This window comes from Watersipora subatra, chromosome 4, assembly GCF_963576615.1.
Source record: "Watersipora subatra chromosome 4, tzWatSuba1.1, whole genome shotgun sequence".
In the NCBI taxonomy this organism is placed as follows: domain Eukaryota; kingdom Metazoa; phylum Bryozoa; class Gymnolaemata; order Cheilostomatida; family Watersiporidae; genus Watersipora; species Watersipora subatra.
Window position 1 is genome coordinate 44,896,851 of NC_088711.1, and position 20,305 is coordinate 44,917,155.

The 20,305-nt window shown below is 38.6% G+C and overlaps 1 protein-coding gene across 5 annotated transcripts in view; it reads right to left on the reverse strand.

Annotated features, from left to right (window-relative positions):
- The window catches only part of LOC137393636 (uncharacterized), a 101,119-nt gene extending 82,969 nt beyond the window's left edge, over positions 1–18,150 (reverse strand). For all 5 annotated transcript variants that reach the window (XR_010978309.1, XR_010978310.1, XR_010978308.1 and 2 more), the window contains exons 1-2: positions 18,033–18,150; positions 4,471–4,590 (exon numbers count right to left, since the gene is read on the reverse strand). The gene's annotated coding sequence lies outside the window, so the exon portion shown is untranslated. The remainder of the gene's footprint in view (positions 1–4,470; positions 4,591–18,032) is intronic.
- Positions 18,151–20,305: the final 2,155 nt, after the last annotated feature.

The following is a 20,305-nucleotide window of genomic DNA, read 5'->3' on the forward strand; positions in this document are numbered from 1 at the left end:
CTACATGTAGAGTCAAGCCTCAACTATGCTACATGTAGAGTCAAGACTCAACTATGCTACATGTAGAGTCAAGCCTCAACTATGCTACATGTAGTGTCAAGCCTCAACTATGCTACATGTAGTGTCAAGCCTCAACTATGCTACATGTAGTGTCAAGCCTCAACTATGCTACATGTAGAGTCAAACCTCAACTATGCTACATGTAGAGTCAAGCCTCAACTATGCTACATGTAGTGTCAAACCTCAACTATGCTACATGTAGAGTCAAGCCTCAACTATGCTACATGTAGTGTCAAACCTCAACTATGCTACATGTAGAGTCAAGCCTCAACTATGCTACATGTAGTGTCAAGCCTCAACTATGCTACATGTAGAGTCAAGCCTCAACTATGCTACATGTAGAGTCAAGCCTCAACTATGCTACATGTAGAGTCAAGACTCAACTATGCTACATGTAGAGTCAAGCCTCAACTATGCTACATGTAGTGTCAAGCCTCAACTATGCTACATGTAGTGTCAAGCCTCAACTATGCTACATGTAGAGTCAAGCCTCAACTATGCTACATGTAGAGTCAAACCTCAACTATGCTACATGTAGAGTCAAGCCTCAACTATGCTACATGTAGAGTCAAGCCTCAACTATGCTACATGTAGAGTCAAGCCTCAACTATGCTACATGTAGTGTCAAGCCTCAACTATGCTACATGTAGAGTCAAGACTCAACTATGCTACATGTAGAGTCAAACCTCAACTATGCTACCTATAGAGTCAAGCCTCAACTATGCTACATGTAGAGTCAAGCCTCAACTATGCTACATGTAGAGTCAAACCTCAACTATGCTACATGTAGAGTCAAACCTCAACTATGCTACATGTAGAGTCAAGCCTCAACTATGCTACATGTAGAGTCAAGCCTCAACTATGCTACATGTAGAGTCAAGCCTCAACTATGCTACATGTAGAGTCAAGCCTCAACTATGCTACATGTAGAGTCAAACCTCAACTATGCTACCTATAGAGTCAAGCCTCAACTATGCTACATGTAGAGTCAAGCCTCAACTATGCTACATGTAGAGTCAAACCTCAACTATGCTACATGTAGAGTCAAGCCTCAACTATGCTACATGTAGAGTCAAACCTCAACTATGCTACATGTAGTGTCAAACCTCAACTATGCTACATGTAGAGTCAAACCTCAACTATGCTACATGTAGAGTCAAGCCTCAACTATGCTACATGTAGAGTCAAACCTCAACTATGCTACATGTAGAGTCAAACCTCAACTATGCTACATGTAGAGTCAAGCCTCAACTATGCTACATGTAGAGTCAAGCCTCAACTATGCTACATGTAGAGTCAAGCCTCAACTATGCTACATGTAGAGTCAAGCCTCAACTATGCTACATGTAGAGTCAAACCTCAACTATGCTACCTATAGAGTCAAGCCTCAACTATGCTACATGTAGAGTCAAACCTCAACTATGCTACCTATAGAGTCAAACCTCAACTATGCTACATGTAGAGTCAAGCCTCAACTATGCTCCATGTAGAGTCAAGCCTCAACTTGCCATCGCCTCTCCATAAAAATCTGGCAAAATATGATATGAAATCGCAGCAAATATGTGGCTTATAACATACAAAATAATTTTCAACATAACAGTATAAAAATATTAAAGATGATATTAGCTAACTTAGCCTAGATTTCACCTAATTCAAACTAGAGTGTTGCGTCACGTATCTTTACAGCCCGTCTATCTCTGCTGAGCCTGCACTTCCGTTATGGCCTCTCTGCAGTGAAGTAATCATAAGAGTAAAAGCTGCCGCGATTGATTATTAAATTAAGATTTTGTTAATTTAGTTTTTTAAATATATAATTTAATTGCTACTTATTTTGGTATGAAGCATTTGTTTTAATGCTATATAGCACATTTAGTTCCTAAGCTGTGAAACAAATTAAATAAAACATAGTGTACTCGTATAAGAATACTTGCTCCAAAATGCAACAGTTTTAATATATGAAGCTCAAAATGTGACTGGATAATCCATCAATGGCTAACATCAATGGATAAAATCACGAAAACCGGCAGTGGCACCAATGCAGAAGCCAGTGTCCAACTCTAAGGTAATAGAGTCTGACTTGATGTATAACATGTAGGCTTATTTAAAAGAACGAACTATTTTTATATATAAAATACATATACGTATATAAATATATAAAATTCAGGCTAAGGGCCAAGTTCATATTGGACACTATATAACCCTTTCCACACATCAAAAAAATCATCGAAAAAATTTTATTTCATGTTTCTTACGGCTATGTTTAGATAAATGTATCATGAGCTTCTTATCTATTTTGTGCGTCAATTACTGGCAATATGAATCATACATAAAGATCCATCAAACAACCTTTTACCTTTCGTAATTGCATGCCTATGACATCTACTGCAGGTGAGTCAGGTGTTTCCTTCAGTGACACCAAGTATGCTATTTTTACAGGACTGCATGACACATATTCTTTTAAAAAGTTATAGTGATTCAATTGTAAATCTGTGCCCTAATTACAAGTCGCTTTAGGAGCTTGAGTGAACGTATTGTGAAATTTCCTAGTTGTCTTCTCATGTTCTTAGTTGTACATATAGAAAACAACTCTAAAGCCATACTAGTCGAGGATAGCTGGGCTTGTTTTACAAATATGAGCAAGTATGTAGATCTTGCTACTATAAAAAGGCAATCTGAATAAGAGTGAAATACAAAAAAAACATGGTTGATGACAAAAAACTTTGGTAATATCGTAGCCGTTCTGCCTTATATCAGTAAGAGCTCAAACGAACCTCAGAGAACTGACTAACCAATGTTTGAAGTTAAATTGCAGAATATACTCGTCACCAATAAGCCACATCGAACTAAATAAATCTCACTTGTCCATTATTTATTTATTTTCAACCAATCAAAAACTTGTCAAATGATCGATCATTTACATTTGATCGTATACACGTTTCTGATAATTATTCTGAGATAATCAGACCAGATTAGATTTCAAAAAGTCTGGCATCCTTCTATCATGAAAATACTCGGTTTCACTTTTAAGTAGCCTTAGAACCTTAAAACTTCTGATTTTGAACTCGATTTAGGTAGAAAGCTTTACAAAGACTGCTAGATAGGATTATTAAAAAGATTATTGTAATGCAGATATCCTAGACATCTAGTACTACAGTGCAGCCTCAGGATACAATTTTGATCCGTTCGAGGGTTGGCAGTTTATAGTGAAAAAAATCATATATCGGGGTATAGAAACCATAGTAATTATATAACGCAAACAACACCTGGTAAAATTCATCAAAATCTTTTATAAGTGCTGTACATATTGAAAATTAGTAACAAAATGGTATGTTAACCTTAGTAACTATAGTTACATACAGTAATTTCATTGTATTCAGTGATTATGACCTGCAATGAAGTGTATCATTATAACGTACTGTAGGGAGTTCTTACCTTCAAGACAGAAGTGCATATAACATAAACTTTAAAATCACCTCAAATAAGTTTGGCTTACTACACACACACGCACGCACGCACGCACACACACACACACGCACACAATTATAGTTAAAATACACACTTAAAGCTAAGTTTTAGTATGTATTTTTAATTATTTTATTGAATTTCAACTTTTAATCACTAAAATTTTATCACTTGTAAGTTTCTGTTTTCGCTAATACTAGAACTTTTAGCAAACTTGTTCAAAACTTTTTTTAACTCAATTCGACAAAACAATGCTGTCTTGGTAATGAAGTAGATTTTTGTTAGCAGGTTAAGGGAAGTTGTCTGACCACCGACCTCTTTGAAAAGATCACAACTCCAAGTTTGCTACTGGTTTAAAGTGAAAATATTACCTTTTACACATGAGAATTGATAAGTTCAAAAGATCGGTCATCGGATTAATCATGCTACATGTATAAACTCTAATAATAGTACCACTCGCAAAGTTCGGGCCAAAAGTAAAACTTCTGTGCAATGATTAAAACAGTTTTATAACTGCTAATACCCTGGCAACCTGATGGGCTGTGAGACATCGTCAGGTGTAATAAGTAACTGCACAATTATTCCAACGTGATGCAAAACAGCTGATTGGAGCGGGTGGTAGTGTCTGTCTGCTAAGTGGAGGGTTGTGGGTTTAAACAACTAACTACTGTTGAAGATATTATGTACCTCCATCCCACATAGACAAATGACAATGCCATTTTTAACCACTACAATAAACTGCACAAGACTTCAAGATTAAACTACAAATGTTTTTACTAGTTTCTATGACACATGCTAGACAAGCTGCATCATCCGCTACAATCGCTGAATCAACAGAAATCTACAAAAATCTATATAAAACCTACAGCCCATTGAACAAGTGGGAAATGACACGCAGAACACATACATGTGTAGCGAGCCAGATCTTCCATTATAGACATCACTCACCTTTACGAGGTTCGATTCAGCTAGGCTATCAGACCAACTGGTCTGCAACATCTGTTAGCGTCGCCCGTGACAAGTCTGGTCCAAAGACTGTAACCTTTGACAATCTCTTCAACGACTTATCTGATAAAAACATAACAGGATATTGCAATAAGGCAGACATCGTAATGCCAGAACAGATCATAATAAACTGGCAAACTTATCAATAAACGGTCTTTGGCGTAAAAACCAGGTTGTAAGCAGACTTCAGACATGATTGGTAACTTCAAGATAGCCTAGTCAGACTTGCATTTATAAAGTAAATTGTAACAAATAAAATTAAAACAAACTTAATTTTGGAGTTGTAATCACATTACTAATTACACAAGAGAAGATAACTATTTTAAGATAAACTTGTTTTAGCTAGAATTTTTTGTAGTTTATCTATCCATCATGAGGTATGATAAGATTTGTATTTATTATTCGCGCAGAGTTCAGGGGTCTCGTGAATAACTCAAAGTACCTCAACACACTGCTTTAACAAATTTGACCGACTTTGTTTCTCCTTATAGAACTTTGGTAACATTCTAAGGGTCATGGTTACTTCTAACTCTCTCAAAGAATTCACAATCACAACAGTTATGTCATGTGTTAGAGGACTACACGTTAACTATTTTAAACAAATTTCCATTCGCATTAGGGTTGGGATAATGTCCAATGTTCTATCCAAAATGTCCAGTTCACGCGCATTTCGTACCTGCATATGCACTATTGAATGCTTCACGACATATAATAACAACAAATTCATGTCTTAAATATCGCTCTTATGCAAAATGGTTCAACAGATCATGGCCTTTATTAATTTTTTCTCTGCCATCATAAAACTGTGAGCCTTTCCTTAGATTTAACATTGTAGTTTATAAACTGCTCTTTTAGGAATATCGTCCATGTAATATGCATCCGCTTTGCATTTAAACATATATGTAAAGATATATTTTTTTAGCAAAACATATATAAACATATATTTTGTTTATATGTATTTACATATATATATAAACAAAATAAAACTTTTGTTTTATATGTATCATAGATGTTTTACTTGCAGCAGAAGAGAGCAAAAAATAGGACAACCCTCTGCAAAAGCTAAGCAAGTATATACTTTAAGGTAATAAATGCCTGGGCACATTGTCTGAAATCATCCCTGATAAAACTGCTATTGCTACATAAAAGGTTACAGGATTAACCTCAACAGATAATAAAAAACCATCGTAAAAGAAGCACTATCAAAGTCAATAAGGGCATGCCAAAGATAGCTGAAGATCGTCCAGGCCTATATTTTCAACTTGACTACAAAGTTGAACACACAAGTAGGCCTTGATTATTGTGGCGCTTATAACACCAAAGACTATTTTGCACGAGTAACACTCGTGCTATTCGAAAAATGGCCAATGGTTGCATAGTGTGTAATTAGATACAGTGAGGTCAGTAGATCAATGCAATCCATATATATGTCAAAGTTTGTATGTATGTGTGTGTTTTAGTTTGTCCAGTTATAACATTTAGGAATGAAATATCTGTTTCATGTTAAATTTGATCTTGAAACCTCTCATTCACCAGGCAAATATCTTAACTATTAAGCTACGCGAGATGTATTAAATTCTGAGGCGATATATGTCGCTATGTGGGTGAAAATACCGTTTTCCTTTCTGCGCGATGTCATTTTATACTCGCTCTCACAGCTCTTATTAGAAAGTACTCGAAGTACTAGCTTACTCAAATTAGTCATTGGCAATGTGCCAGACTAATGGCAAATGGTAGGTAACTACATTACTTGTCACTGCTTATAAGCAGATTTTTAATACTCGTGGAATGCCGGGATTTTCACTAGTCTTAACTATAACAAAAACAGTGTCCTTCCATCTGGAGCCACGATAAAAGCACTAGGTAAAGATTACTTTGACCAAGAATTGAACTTGGTTTTCTTGTTTTGCAGGCCAACACTCTAACCACTACACCACTCGGTCGCACAGCCCCAAGATGAATTACACATCTATTGATTACTCATTACAACCTCTTACGATGCACGAGTCTGCGAAGTGTTCTAGTTCTAATCGCTAGCTGAGACCTTTATATGTAGACTCTTATGTTTATCGAATTGAACAATTTAGCAACAAGCTCATAAACTGTCGATAATGTCTTAATTTTATGAGATATAATGTCAAAACTAACATTGGTCAGATGGTATCTGTTCCTAGTAAATTTAAATTCTAAGGAGCCTCTGGTTTTATGAATGCTGGGCAAGAATCTAATCTGCATTATTCACTCAAGTAAAAATACCGACAAAAAATTCAGTGTGTGGAATTATTCAAAACAAAAGTGCACTAAACTTCAAATGTACTCTGTTTTGGTACATTTGATTTTTAGAACAATTATAGTAATAACTGAGATTTGTACTACTGTTATAAATACACGCTCACTAGGCAGTCCCGTACACCGTGAGAGACCGTCATGACTAATCAGTATGTGCATAACCCATGAGCGAGTGGTGTGGTGGTTGGCATGCCGGTTTGCAAAACCGAGTACCTGAGTTCACATCGCGTATGAGGCAATATTTTTCCTATTGCTATTAGTGTGGCTTTGGACAGACACTGCTCTCCTCTTATCATAGTAAACATCGCTTATATATCAGCCGATGAATTCACTGAAACCACTTAAGGTCGAGTAATCTTCTTTTTGCAAGAAAATGCGAAGGTAAAAGGTTTATGGAAACTACTGTATATGAAACTTTCTTAAAAATGCATTGCCTATGAAGCCTAAATAAACATACATTGTCTATGAAACCTTTATCAATGAACATCTCTAAATGCTCTTAGAAACCACTTAGGCTATAAAACATCCAGGCAAAACAAATATGCACAATTACCAGTAGTGAACATGAGTAAATGCCGATTATGCAAAGAGAATTTTTCAAGTTTTACAAGTTTACAAAGCTTTTCTGCAGGAAGAAATCTGCCAAAGAAGCTATTAGTTGGAGCCGGTCCATAGCAACTTGGCCAAAGATTCTACACATCAACATATGAAACCATCTGAACATTGTGCAACTAAACAAACTGTGCCAGCCTCCAGACGTGTACCTGCCAACAATCAGTATTTGTGGCAGAACATATCATCTATATATTTCTCAAAGTTGGCCATATGTCGCCTGTAGGTGCGTCCAGCTATAGCTATAGCGCGCGCTGATTATTTTACCAATGCAGCCACACCTCACGACGCCCCTGTTAAGAAATATTTTTCGTAAGGTTTGATAACTATATCTGTGATCAAGGCTAATTCTTCTCGCACAGACAATTATATTGTCTCCGTATCGTCTTATTCAAAGTTTTGATGGATAGCTTCTGGTGGAACAGTATAACCTTTCTATGCAATAATTGGTATTATTAATTCAACATATTCAGGATTTTTATTTTGTTTTCTCAGTTCGCATTAATTGTATCATTACTGAATCATCTTTTATTGTAATCTTAGCAAAACCGACTTAATTTAGCTATTACTTGCTAATTATTTCACATTTACAACTAAACCTTTTCATAGTTGTTTTATTTTTTTAATTTATTTCAACCACACAAAACACTTTTCTCATGATATGAAGTTTAAAGTTAGAATGGCAAATATTGTTATATGTTAAATACAAATAGATTTTCTGTCCGAAGACTTTATTACCCGGGCAACGCCGGGTAAAACAGCTAGTCTATATATATCTCAGTGTTTATCACTTGCCTTTTGGTCATTCCCATGTCCAGTTATAGCGAAAACGTTTTAGGAATGAAGCTTTGTGCTTGATTTCAACAGTAGACCTCAAGTTCTGCAGATAACCATACGAAAGCAATAGACTACATGTCCAACTGGCAAAAGCAATGAATAATAGTGCAAATCATAATGATTACACCTGCCAATTTTCAAAATACTCACGCTTGAGTTAGCACGCTTGAAGAGCGTGACGGCGATTTTTTTTACAAACGCTGGCACAAGTTATAATAACTATCCAATTATAATATGATTAACTAGCCTAAGTTACTCAAATTCATTGGATAAAGAAGCTTACTCAATTGAAAATAACTTTTCTGTGCAAAACTTTTTTATTACCGATGCAAAGCCGAATATTCATCTAGTCATTTATAAGAGCGATTCGGAAGGATCCGGAAGGTCTCCCTGATGCAGAATGAAACACTTCTTCAGCATATATCAAAGCTAGCAAAGACAGCTGCATGGCATGTGCGCAGCATTGTCAAAGAACATACATGCATTTCTCATTAGCTAGTTTTGGAACAACTAATTGACTTAAAGGAACTTGGTTGAAAACCCTAATGCACTGTCCAGACTCACCATCATTGCGTAGGCTGGAGTACGATAATGATTCACACTATTCGTTGCACAAAAGTGTAAACACTGAATGCATCGCTAGTTATCCAATTCCTTTTGTTACAGCTGTAAACACTGTTATCACTTGGTGCAAGACCCTGGATTACGTACGCTACTAGACTTTAGTTCAATCTAGTGAGGAAAATCTTTAAATTTCCTCCTAGTGCAAAGTTAAGAGCAGTTTTTTACTAACTTTATTGGCAGTCTTCACTAAATGTGCTGACATTTCCACCAGAACACACTATGATCAGCATTCGTCATAATATAATGTATGATGAAATAAGCATTCATTGCTGACAGTACAAACCTTGACCACCAATACAAACTTTTCAATGTATAATGTGAATGCTGAGGAAATATTTGTCACAACGCAGCAAGTGACTACCAACATGCAGCAAACGAAGTGTGTTGAAGCATCGCAGTTTGGTAAACTGGTGCATATGGACTCAATCAACTATCTTAAAGATTGACTTGCAACAAAATGCACATTACAGTTATTTGGTATCAAAAGATTCACAATGTCTTACTCTGCTGGGTAGTAGGTGCAAAATACATGGAAATGTGATTACAAGCTTTTAAAAGCTTAAAATGAACAGTTAATCGCAGCCATAACGAAAATGCCGTAGATTGGAATCCCTCTCAAAATGGCTCAAATGTTACGCAGTTGAACATAATGTGCTTCTGTTTACACTTTCATGCAACCCCAATCGCCGAAATATTTTCACAAATATACTTCACGCATTCAATAAAACCATGTCTAATGTCCTTTCGCATCTACTTCATTTTATTTGTAATGCTGTCACTTTGAGCACTGATATCTCAAAACCTAGCCTAAAAATGTTTAGCCTTAGCTCGAGAGGGTGCATATCATCCTCTGATGAACATGAGAAGCCTGTTGGTCACCTGTGGTGGTCGAAAAATGCTGCAGAAATTGTTCGCGCTATTTGGCAAGAAGTATGAGTCACATGATCAGATTATGACTAGATGATTAGACCGAGGTGAAACAAAACTGTAAAGTAGCAAGCATCTATATTTGATACGAGCTTTCCGGTAGAACCCGAAGGCTTTTCATAAACTAGTGCTATGAGACGTTCTATATATTAAGCCTTTTATTGGCCTTTCAATTCACGTGATAACATTACGTGTCGAAACAATAACCACATCGAGTTGAGTACGCCATCGAAAGAAAGGGATTAAAACCGACGGCCGTTTTTTAACTGCTCGTTTTTAGTCTTTAGGAGCTTGTAATCACATTTCTAAATGTCTTGAATCTACAACAGGGTAAGACATGGTGAATCTTTTGATACCAAATAACTGTAATGTAAATTTTGTTGCGAGTCAACCTTTAAATATAACTTGATTCTAATAGCGAATAGCATTTAAAAAGAAAAGAAATGTACCTCTTAAAACTATTGCAGTAACCATGAATGTATAGATATTACAAATGTACAGCAGTTATGACATTGTTTTCATGCACATATCATATCAAGTGTTAGGCTAATATTTGCCATTTAGGTACATATGGTGAAATATGTTGGGCTAATATCTACTGCGGTTGAAACACTAAAAAACCTATGGCAAATACAAATGCTAAATGAAAAGAATAAAGCTAAGAAAGAAAACAACGAATAATTGGAAATACATAACGTCTACCGCAATCTACCATAGTCCAACTTTTGTTTACATGCTCAGGCACGCGCAAAAACTTGATGAAAAAGTAAAAGTTTAAATTTAATGCGCTGGTTAAAAGTTTACACCTACTATTAAAAAATTAAATAGAGAAACAGAAAAGGTGAATAAATACAGTTAAGCACAAATAGACTACATGCATGCAAGGGAGTTCATTTAACAATGGAGTCGATTAACAACAGCATCTTCAGAACGCAACTCCATTGTTGAGTGAGCGCTACCTGCACTAAGAAACTAGAAAACTGGTCCCTCAGCTTACAGTCATGACTTTGTCAGGGTTCTTCTTAATAACAAACGTTTAATACTATTTGACATAATTGAGAAAGAACTAAATTAAGTGTTCTATTGCAAAATATGCATGCTCAGATTTTCAAATTAAATGCTAGAATTTACCTCTTTTATTGCTCTAATCTTGTAAGAGATTTTGAATGAGAACAGAGTAAGCAATAAAATGTTGGCATAAGTTAGCTCAATTCTATTATAAATCAGAGAAAGTATCGAAAAAGTAAATGTAAAAAAGATACATGCAGAACAAATAGCTGCAATTACTTTGTAGCTTTAGCCTTACATGTGGCAGTGGGGTCTTCTTAGCAAACAAAGCATTTTTTATTTGATATTCACAAATTTAATTTATGAAAACTGACTCATTGAACTATTAATACCCTATTTAAAGCACATAAATTACATAATTTTTGCATCATATATTTCAATACAGCAGAGTCTTGGCTTTCGAATTAGTCATTGTTTGACATGGTGAGACAGACATTGGTTGGTGTTTATAGGATTTCCCCAGAGCTCTACAGCAGAAATTTTCAATGGTATAGACTCGAAAATTGTGATGTCACAATTCTCATATGCGGTGTTGTGTGCTCTTACCGCTTATTTTATTGCTTACCGCTTATATTTATCAACTACAATAATGACGCTAGTGGCAGGCGAAGGTAGGACAACTCCAGAGAACCAATGAAGATGACAAAGGAGTCAGTGTCATTAGCTCTCTATGTACAGATTATTTCTATGATAAATAACCCAGATTCCAAGCACAATACTATGTTTTCCCGATGATACTATGCACTAGCCCTCTTTTTTCATTGTGATGTTGAGGGTCACGAATGAGACTAATTAATTTCAAGCATTGCGTGATCTCGCAAAAGTGCGATTGACATATAGTCCTAGGGCCACGCAACTGCAGGTCACAATTTAATCGATGTGATCTCATTACCATCATCAACGACAGTATATTTATTGAAGCATAATTAATTAACCCAGAACATGTGTTTGTATTGGTCGGGCGTAGCACGATCTCCAGACATTGTTGATTATCTCGAATCCTAGTTTATTATATACGCTCTCTGGGTTTAACAGCACCGATTGTCACAAAAAGCGCAGCCTCAATGGCAGTTAAAGGGATGACTACCTAAGGCTAAATAATAATTGTGACATCACATTGTGGGAACCGCAACTAAGTGTTTTTTATTGCAGGACATACTTTTGACACTCCGTTGTTCATAGTTCTATTATTCTTTGTGAATTGAATATAAGCTCATTCGAAAGCCAAGACTTTGATGTATTGAACTATATAATAAAAAATTATGTAATTTATGTGCTTTAATGAACAAGCCAACTTAAAATGACATCAGCCATACTGAGTGTAACCGACATCTAACATGCGCATTCACATATTTTTAAATAAAATAGTCATTCATATTGTAAAGGAATTTATCGGCCCTTTACGTTGGCAGGATCTAGGCAATTAAACAAAGTAGGGAGGATGAGTATGGTTTTGTTCAGTTTTATTAAGGAAGGAAATTCTACTAGCTGGGAAGTGTATGGCTATTGCTCTGCTCAACTGAGTGAGCGCGCTCTTTTATATACAATAAGCTCACTCATTCCAGCTAATAGAACCGAGTGAGAAAACTGGCTAATAATGGAAATAAGTAGAACCGCTAATTCGCTGGCATAGTTACAATGTGTTACAACAGTGATACAGCATAAAACGAAGGCGTAGTGATATAGTATAACAAACAAATAATAATGATGAAATAGAAATAGTAACACAAAATACACATATAAAATATTTGCATGAATTACAAAGTCCCGGCGTCCACCACACACTCCCCTCCATTAGAGTGTGTCTAAGTGAACAACACGAGTAGACTAATCAGCTGAGCCCACGTCTATAGCTGCTTAACATGGTTTTCAAGGTGGGTAATTTCTTGACTAATCAATTGTTTGTCGTCAGTAGCTGGTGTATCCTGGTCCTGCAGGCCTTCTTTTCAAACTGTCTCTCTTCTTCGGAGGTTATTGCTGCATGGCCTGAATATGGTTGATCAACTGGAGACTGTCTTATTAGAGTGGTCAAATGGTCTGAACTGGGCTCCCAGGTCGTCTGGTCTGTAGTTAGGTCTTCATATTCTCTTGTTGTCTGATTGACCCAATCACCGTACCATTCCGGTTTTTGTCTAATGCGAGACAGATGGTGGTTTGGCTCTCCTGTAGTCGTGATGGGATTTTCCACGGCCTGGGGGGACATCGCTAGGTGTATAGAGTCCAGGTCCATATCTAACTCACCGGGGCTTTCTAGAGGGGAGGGTTTTATTTCCTCTCTATCTTCGCATTGGGAAGGTGCTGCAGGAGGTTCCGGGTTCGAACCCTTGTGCAAGTTTTTGTGCAAATTTTTTGTGCAAATTTCCGAGCATGTTTTCATTTTCGGCATGGGTCTGCGGAGTTACCGTTCTTATTTCGTCGAGCTTATCAACTGAACTCATTTGGGAAGGGAACCCCATCAACTCCTCATTAGTTTGTGGGCAACTTTATCGTAAGGGCCAAGCCCTCTTGGCTTTTTTATATTTGGCCCTCTTCGAGGCTCAAGCGTTGCTGGAGCCAGGCTAGGGCTTCCTGGACAGGCATGATAGGATTTCAACCTGAACTCGTGTTGAGTCGAGGTTTGGTCTTGTCTTTCCACCACATCGGTGTGGTTAGGCCAGGCGGTTATGACTTAGTAGGGGCCCACAAACTTAGGTAGCTTAGTGTTTGCCTCTCACCGCCGCCTGTTCACCAAAAACACCCAATCCCCAGGTGTGAAGAGCGGTGGCTTTTCTTGGTCTGCCTGCCTAGCCTCCAACTGCACCTCCTTGAGGGTCTCATGTGCTTCTTCCAGCCTCTGCTGCTTCCGCAACACATAGTCGCTAGTGGATTGCATCTCCCTGGGGTGACATTCTAACTGGTCAGGCAGCCGCAACTACTTGCCGAACATCATGAAGTTGGCCATCTTGCCTGTCACGGTGTGGGGTGCCTCAGTACACTCGGATGAGCTGGAGCAGGAACTCATCCTACTCCTCCTGGCCTCGTTCCAACAACACGGCTCTCAGAGCCACCAGCCACCAGGGTCACCCAGGCCTCGATTGTTTCTCTCTATGATCCCATTTGCCTGGGGATGGTAGGGACTATTCTGTGTCTTGCTCCCCTTCCAGAGCTAGCAGAGCTCCTCCATCAGTTCGCTTTAAAATTGAGCACCTTGGTCTGTATGGTTGTGTTCTGGAAGCCTGAGGTAGCAGAACATTCTTTCATCGAGGGCAATGGCCACCACCAGAGGCGTGGCCTACGGAATGTCACCTGCCACAGATAAAGTGGCTCGAGAGCACTAAGATCCACTTGTTGCCCCTCGAAGTGGTGGGAAGAGAGCCTACCAGGTCGACGGTGACCTTCTGCCAGAGTCAGCCAGCGTACAACCGTGGCCGGCTTCTAGCAGGCTTAGTCCTTCCTTGTTTGGCGCCCCGGCACACCTCACAGCTCCGTACTAACCTGCAGAAAGCGGCTGTTAGTCCAGGCCAGTACCAGGTAAGCTGGAGGTCGATTACCATCCTCCTACCTCAGAGCAGGTCATGACATGTGTCTGCCAGATAGCTGGCTCCCTTATAGCCAGGAGGCACATGGAACACCACCAGCTTTGACTAAATGAAGCCACCCTGGCTCCCAGCACGCCATCTTGCCTGATTCTCAGGGATTCTCTCCTGCTATGCCGAGCCCTGAGCTCCTGGCTCCCAACTCCAAATGTTCCGAAGGCACTTCGGTTTGGCTCCGAAGTGCTTGGTAGATTATGGCTGCGGCACTCTTGCCCTCGCTCTCCAGCCGAGCTAACTGGTTAGTCAGCTGAGCCTATACCTCAGGTCCTAAGGTGGCCTCGACCGGCTTGTGCCCCTGTGGAGGCAGGGTGTCAGCCTGTATGACCGGTCGTCTCGCGAGCAGTTCTGGTGACCTCTGCCCAGCTCTTACGTGGTTTCTGGTGGCAACTAGCACTGCCTCGGGTCATCACCTGCTCAATGTCAGAGAATCCCAGGATGGCCTCGACCGGTTCCAAGTTGACCTTGGCTGTCACAGGAAAAACAGGGAATCGCACCCGTTGACCGGCCACCTCTCGCCAGCCTGGTGATCCCTGACGGATCATAGTTCCCCGATTTCTTTAGCCTTCTTCTGGTCTTCTCGGTTCATCTCCAGCCGAGTTGGGCCCCCATCGCGGACTCTATCTGGGCACACTGTTGGCAATCTTCGCAGGTCTGTCTGCTTAAGCCACCTGCATTGCTGTGCTTTAATCCTGCACGGTGTTAAGGCGCGTATTTGAACTCGGCTAGCACCTTTAGCCGATGTGCCACCTGGTGAGAGGGCACCCTCCTGCGGCAGAGCCATCATGGGAAGGCATGGGCTGTGCGAAGCCGAAACTCCTGTCCGTATAAGCACGGGCGAAAGTGTTTTACCGGTTTGACCGCTTGCCAACAGCTCTCTGTGTGTCACACAGTAATTTCGCTCCGACAGAGTGAGTGTTTTGCTATAATAAGCAATCACTCGTTCCTGATCGCTCTGCTGCTGTGACAACACAGCTTCCACGCCGCACCCACTGGCATCCGTGTCCAGGATATAGGTATTCCTTGAATCCGTATACCCCAGCACAGGCACTGTAGTGAGGCTATGGCGCAGGATGTGAAAGGCTGCTTGCTCCTCTTCAGGGCTCTTCCTGCCCCACTAGGCGGTGGAGGGGCCTCGCAATGGTGGCAAACCCCAGGATGTACCGCCGGTAGTACCGACAGTACCTAAGAACCCTTGCAGTTTCCAGACTCCACGCGGGGTTACCCACCGCTCAACAACCTCCACTTTAGCTGGGTCCGTGGCAACCCACCCATTCGCTACTCACTATGTGGCCCAGGTACCGCACTTGGGACTGTAGCAGGTGTGACAATCTCCCCGACAACTCCCATCGGACTTGTCGGGGAGATAGTCCAAATCGGGCTCGGATGGCTTCCACGACGGCTGCCACTCCGACTGCTCTTCCGCAGGACTTCATCTCTCCTTTTAAAGCTTCTCTGAGATGCAGTGTGCTGGCTCCCTCAATCCACCTATATGCAGCTGCGATTTCTCTAAATCTGGTAATAAAGTACTCTGGGTCTCCGACGCCATTACAATCGGGTGTTTTGAACTCGTTCTGGGTTCCAATTTAATCTGACAATTTGCCCTATGGCGTCAGTTAGTGGATCCGTGTCCCAGTCTACACTCCTTGCCTCCTTTGAGACATGACTTTGAGCTTCTCTTCGAGTGAGGGGTGTCATTATAGACGATCGTGGCCTGACTAAGAGTCCTTAGGCCTTTTGTGGCAGTATCGAGTGTCTCACAGATTGGGGGATGGGTGGCGTAGTACCAGTCACCAAGTATTCTCTGGAGTGCTGGATAACCTGTTTATTTTAAAACACCAGGTTTCTCTGCAAATGTGGGAATAGCCATACAGCTAACTTGGCCAGATTCGGAGCTCGCGGTGTTTGCCGTACTACTCCGGTTTTCCTCTACTGAGGCTGCCTTTGCAAGCAGATCAAGAGGTCTGCAAAAGCTTGATTTCTAAACTTTTAGAAAGTGCCTGCCAGGCTCGGCACAGTCCCACTGTTGCTACCAGTGTAAAGGAATTTACCAGTCCTTTACTTTGGCAGGATCTACACAATTACATAAAGTAGGGAGAATGAGAATGGTTTTGTTCACTTTTATTAAGGAAGGAAATTCTACTAGCCGGGAAGTGTATGGCTATTGCTCTGCTCAACTGAGTGAGCGCGCTCCTTTATATACAATGAGCTCACCCATTCCGGCTAATAAAACTGAGTGAGAAAACCGACTAATAATGGAAATAAGTAGAACCGCTAATTCGTTGGCATAGTTACAATATGTTACAACAGCGATACAGCATAAAATGAAAGCATAGTGATATAGTATAACAAATAAATAACCATGATGAAATAAAAATAACAACACAACATACACATATAAAATATTTGCAGGAATTACAAAGTCATGGCCCAGCGTCCGACACAATATAATGAGGGTTGATTGATATTATATATATATAATGTTGGCATTCAACCCGAAAAAATTTGAAAAATCTAAAAACTCGAAGCATTATAGCACAACCTTATGCTAACATAAAGAAAACACTTCATAAAAACTTTGAAATTGTTTACAATCATTGGTAGAAGTGCCTGTTTCAGACCAACTTTAAAACTACACTATCTGCATGATGTGTCACATTGCTAGAGCTTGCTTTGAAAACATTAAATATTGGACATTCATCTCAGCAATGCTAACTTTTTATCACGCCATTTTAACCTTCATTTTGTTTGGATCTATTTATTAATATTCTAATATATATATTATTGTACTTTATCTCGCATCTTTACATGTTTTTCTTTTCACTTAGACAACGCATCCACATGGGATTTTAAAAGTCTATTTTTTTAGGTCTCCCGTCAGATTTTACCATTAGCTTAAGGACACCTATAAACTTTCTCGGCTTACATCCCATAACTACGTTCGCCCAGTTTAGGCTACAAGTTTTGTTCATCTGAGCACATCGTATGCCAATTTCTGCTATAACAAATTGTACCTTCTACCACAAAGAACCGCTATTCACAGCTGTATCATAGCAAGCCCTCATACAACTTGGGTTTTTCCTGAAACACGCAATGCTTAAATAAAACTCACAGCTGTATCATAGCAAGCCCTCACAGAACTTGGGTTTTTCCTGATACACTCAATGCTTAAATAAAATGACATGCTGATGGTTTTCAATCATGATGGAAAAATGTTTAAAAAAAGATTGTGGTTTGCTCTCATTATTGGTCTAAAATAATCATATATATATATATATATATATATATATATATATATATATATATATATATATATATATATATATATATATATATATATATATATATATATATATATATATATATATATATATATATATATATATATATAAGCCTATAAAACATGTCTTAAAAGCTCTTTAGTCATAACATTTGCCAATACTTATTTTTTTGCATGTACTTCAACAACTACACTTGACTTACAAAATAAGTCAATATATTGTCAAATCGATGTCTGCAACTTGTTGCGTGATCATGTCACGAAAATAAGTAGACAAGTAACATGTATGTACTCACGAGTAAACCGAACAAGAGCGTAGACATTACCAACGGAATCGTGTCCAATTATTAACTTCAAAATCTAGCAGCTCATCGCATGGCAATTTTTATCATAAGGAACCGCGCGTCGATTGCCTTGTACTTCCAGGTGACAGACAATAACAACATCGAGTGTTTGCCTTAACCGTTGTACTTTCGCGTAGTGCAGCTTTTTCATAAAGTTGTAATCAATAGAACAGTAATAAAGTTATTCGATAAATGTACAGTCGCATTACTGGCCTAAGCATTTACGTAACCAAAACGACGCATTATCGTGGACAACCGCTATACGAGGTTGCAAATTAGGTGTAGTCTTTATGCATACATACACATACTTGAATGCGAGTAATACGAGTGTATACGAGTGCGCAGTCAACCAACATTGTAAGTTTTTGGGCGAATATCGGAAAACAATACCAAGACGCAGCTCTCGCAGCGCGTTTCACTAGTCCGGTATAATTGCAGTGGCTCAAAACCTGGTCAGTTTCTGGGTCGTTTTGTAGGGGTGGAGCTTAATCCGGAAATGCAAATGTTTTGTCGGCACTAAGCGACGAGGTTTTACACATGTGCCAATGTTTAGTCGGTTAGAAATTGAGTCTGTAATCTTTTTACTTTTTGTAACAAAATAAGGCATAAACATCGTTTTAGACAAATCTTTAATCAAAAATATGAGCTCTTTCATCAAACTAGCATAACGTATTCACATAGTTGTTAATTGTAGTTTTGTCGTGTTAAGACGAAATAGTAACATGCTCACGAAACGGAAAAAAATCTTCTCAAAAATACATCATTAATTATTCTGTATTCGTTTATACAGTGTGTATGAAAAATATCTTACATACGTTGTAATATGATTGCACTTACATGTATGTAACGCGGTATTATATAAGTTATTGAATATTTGTGATTATGTTCTAACCAAATAAAATGCACATTGAAACAATTGTCTACTTTGCTACCATTCTGAGAGCTAAAGAAGATTCTATTTCATTTTAGTGTAACTATTTATGTTAGCGTATCGTAAGACAAAGATTGTGAAAAGGCAACAGAAGACATTAGCCTATCTTATCTTTACTACAAACACCGACTTCTCCAACAACTAACTTTATTTAGATTTTAAACATGACCGCACTCTGTAGGTATTCATTTGTCAATTTGCTTATATATTTATTATTTATGTACAGCATTGTGTGACCAAAAAAATTTTTTTGATTTGTTGGGCAAAAAATATTTTCTTACTGTTGGCATGATGATGTATTTTCTTGTTCCAGTATAAATAATGCATGTGGCAATTGTTGTGCATCATTGTTAGCAGCTTTCCCGTTACCTCCACAAGCACAATGTAGCCAATTCTGGAAAATCAGAGGGCAGCACACAAAAAACCTTTAGCATGATGTATGTCTATTGGCATTGCTGACATTGTACAACCAACATACATTGTTTGAAAAGTTGATGCGCAATGACAAAATGTCTGGTGATGGACCACTGGAACAATGATGGGAAGTAGGTTGTTTTAGTTATCGCACGAATCTATCATGATAAATTGTAAAGTTTAATAATTTTACTTTATTTGATATAAAAAGAAAATGTTGCACATAACTTAATTACTACCACATCAGCACCAAAGCCGTAAAAAGCCTTTAACAAGCTCAAATGAGAACAGAATAACACAGTAGAAAAGGGCTACATATACTACATGTAGATATGTGAAAATAAATGAATATAAGTTTGGGTTATTTAAAAAAAATCAGTGTTGAAAATCCTGAATGTTTTATGTATGTAGGTATGTTTTAATTTGATCAATATATTCACTCAAAATTGAGCACAGTACAAGCTGTAACAGTTCGAGTTTTTGCATATAAAAATATTCCTATCTAGAACAAGTTTGTTCTCTATGGCTGCAGATGAATTGGCAATGAGGTGGAGGGCACGCCAGATGCCGTCTGGCGTGACCTCCCTTCATTGCCAGTTCACCCACAGCTATAGGGAACAAACTTGTTCTATGCCTATCTAGATATTGCATGTATTAGAAAGCCTCAGGAAGCATTTTTGCTCTGTCATTTCTTACTCCCTGCAAACTCCTCTTGGAAATCCTTGACCTAAAATAAAAACAATCATAGCATGTGTATTTACATCTCCTTGAACTTGTAAAGTACTGTGAATGCAGTATTCAAGTGGCATTATTTGCGACGATTTTTGACTTTGACAGGAATATTATTTGTTAATTTAATGAAGTAGATTGGAAAGTTACA